The 2,500-nt window shown below is 43.4% G+C and overlaps 1 pseudogene; it reads left to right on the forward strand.

Annotated features, from left to right (window-relative positions):
* The window catches only part of LOC138008883 (uncharacterized), a 39,010-nt pseudogene that overhangs the window by 410 nt on the left and 36,100 nt on the right, over positions 1 to 2,500 (forward strand).

Here is a 2,500-nt window from a genome sequence, read left to right on the forward strand (position 1 = left end):
AGCACTGGTACTTGACCGTATCCCTTCGCTGAGAAACTAATCTTAGCCAAAAGGCCGAGAAGCGATTAGAATACGGGATGTTTAGGGAAAAATAAGATTGTAGGGATACGGGATTTTTGGCTTGGGAAGGGGAGGGGGGGGGGGGGGGAATTGAGGAGATACGGGATATTTTTTAAAGTAGGAACGCATTGCGTCATGTGGTAGTGCAGTAACTTGACAGTGTTTTTTCCATAACTGTCAACTGAGCTGCATTTTGTTTCTTCAGGAGATTCAAGTTACCCTTGCGTAATATGTAGCTCTAATTATATAGCTGATAGTTAATCCGCAATTGTCAGCATAGCTATTATTCTTTGAACTGTTCAATTTAGGATAAATTTGGATAGTTTCTGATAGGGTTTTCCCTTAAAAACAGGCAAACTGTCCAATTTACAAAATATAAGACAGTTTGTCTAAGCCAATGAAATCCCAGAAAATACAATCGGTAATAGAAACCAGCCAATCAGAAGAAAGCATAGCGTCGGCTCTGTAGTAGTTGACAATGGCGCAGTTTAGCCACGGAGATTTGCCAAATTTTTCCATTTCTCAGGACTTTTTCAGCGATATCACTGCAAGTGAGAGATTTCCGGTCCTACGTTGCCAGAAGAAGATCTTGCCAACCTAAGAGGCAAAAACCAAAACTAAAACACCTCGAAGAGTACAAAAACTTGGCTAAATGTTTTCAGAGTCGAAGATGCAGCGTAACGAAGTGAGAAAGTTCAAAGATATCTCTCGTCCACCCTGCTAGCAGAGCCTTTCTTTTGCTTGCTCGATTTTGGCGTTCTCGAGAAAGGCTCTGCATGAATCGAGTAAGATCTTTATTGAATATGCGCTGCATGTTGCCAGGATACAGTCTCGAATCCAAGCCCAATATGCCAGATCTTGGTTTTTCATGGTACAGCGGGCTCAATTATAACCATCGGTTTTGTCACTGAACGGACACTCGCACTGGAAAAACCGGTTTGACGAGAGAAAGCAAGATTGACTAGTCCACAAGCTCGGGCTGCGGCGGCTTCAAAGAGTTGACGCGATTCGGGCAGAGTCTCCTTTTCTCCTCCTCAGTAAAGAAAAATATAAAAGGAGGCTCTGCTCGCAGGGTGTCCCTCGTCATGATCTACTAGATGCAGTTCTTTGCCGTTTTAGCGCTGAAATTAGACAAAAGGACGGTCAGGAATACGAAACAGAACTTTTGGCTGTCATGCAGTGCTAGTTGGACCGTTGTTTTAAAAAAAATGTGGCAGAAACTACAGTATTTTGCGAGATCGTGAATTTGCAAATTCACTGAGGCAACAACTTGAACCGAACCCAGGGTTACGGAAAGCGAAAAAATGTCTCTCGTGCTTTAAGGGAAGCAAACTAAGAATTCCTCTGGAGTTCAGGTAATATTTTGGAAATAGGAATAATTCACAATATTTTAGTTTGCCTTTCTTAAGGATAATAACTTGACTAAGTAATGCCCAATTACAACTGGCAGTCCTCAGAATTTTTCTCATCCAATTATTTCCAAATTGAACAGCAGGTAGTCCTATTACATATACTAATAGTACACGATATTGTTTTGGTATCGTAAATCATAACCTGCGATCAGGCCCATTTTTAGCTTCGCCCATATGTTCCCCATTTACCCCTCTTACGCCACATGACGTCAACAGCATCCCTGTGCACGAGATGCCGAAATGCCTCCTAGTCACACTTAGGAAAGCGTACATGGCACTTAGAGTCATTAAAATATAAAAAAAGCACCTGGCCCTGACGCAATTTCAAATATAATTTGGAAGTTGTTTGCCTTCGAGCTGGCACCGGTAGTGGATGACTTGTACAATGCGTCGTTGCGCGAGGGGATTTTATCATCTATACTCAAGAGCATTCCTAAAGTGCGCCCCCCACTTCGGTTGAAAATAATATACAACCCATTGCCTTAACATACCAGCTAGCTAAGGTTATGGAGGGTTTTACACTCAGTCGAGTTTACGAGCCTGTCATGTGTGTGTTGGATTCCCTCCAGAGGGCAGTGAATGGAAAGTCAACTACGGACGCGTTGGTGTACTTATCATGCATACACTGCTTGATAGCTTGGACCGAGGAAGCTGTGCGTGCTACTTATTTTTTGGTGACTTCAGAGAAGGATTCGATCTGATTGATCCCAGCACCACCCTCCTTGGAAAGCTACATGTGAAAATATCCAATGTGCCAAGCTCGGGCCAATTCTCTTTGCATTCATGGTGGACGAGTTGGTGAGATCACGGGCTCTACGCGCAAAGTTCATCAGGAATACGGTCGTTGAGCGTGTTCGCATGTTTTAGCTCCTCGGTGTCACTATCGCAGACGACCTAAATTGGGACTCCCACTGTGACATTATAGTCAGGAACGCTAACAAACGGCTATATTCCCCACGTCAGCTGAAGAAGTGTGGTGTCAGCGATCAAGATATCATAGCTCAGTTGCAAGATCAGTACTAGAATAC

Source organism: Montipora foliosa, chromosome 1, assembly GCF_036669935.1.
Source record: "Montipora foliosa isolate CH-2021 chromosome 1, ASM3666993v2, whole genome shotgun sequence".
Taxonomy (NCBI): Eukaryota; Metazoa; Cnidaria; class Anthozoa; order Scleractinia; family Acroporidae; genus Montipora; species Montipora foliosa.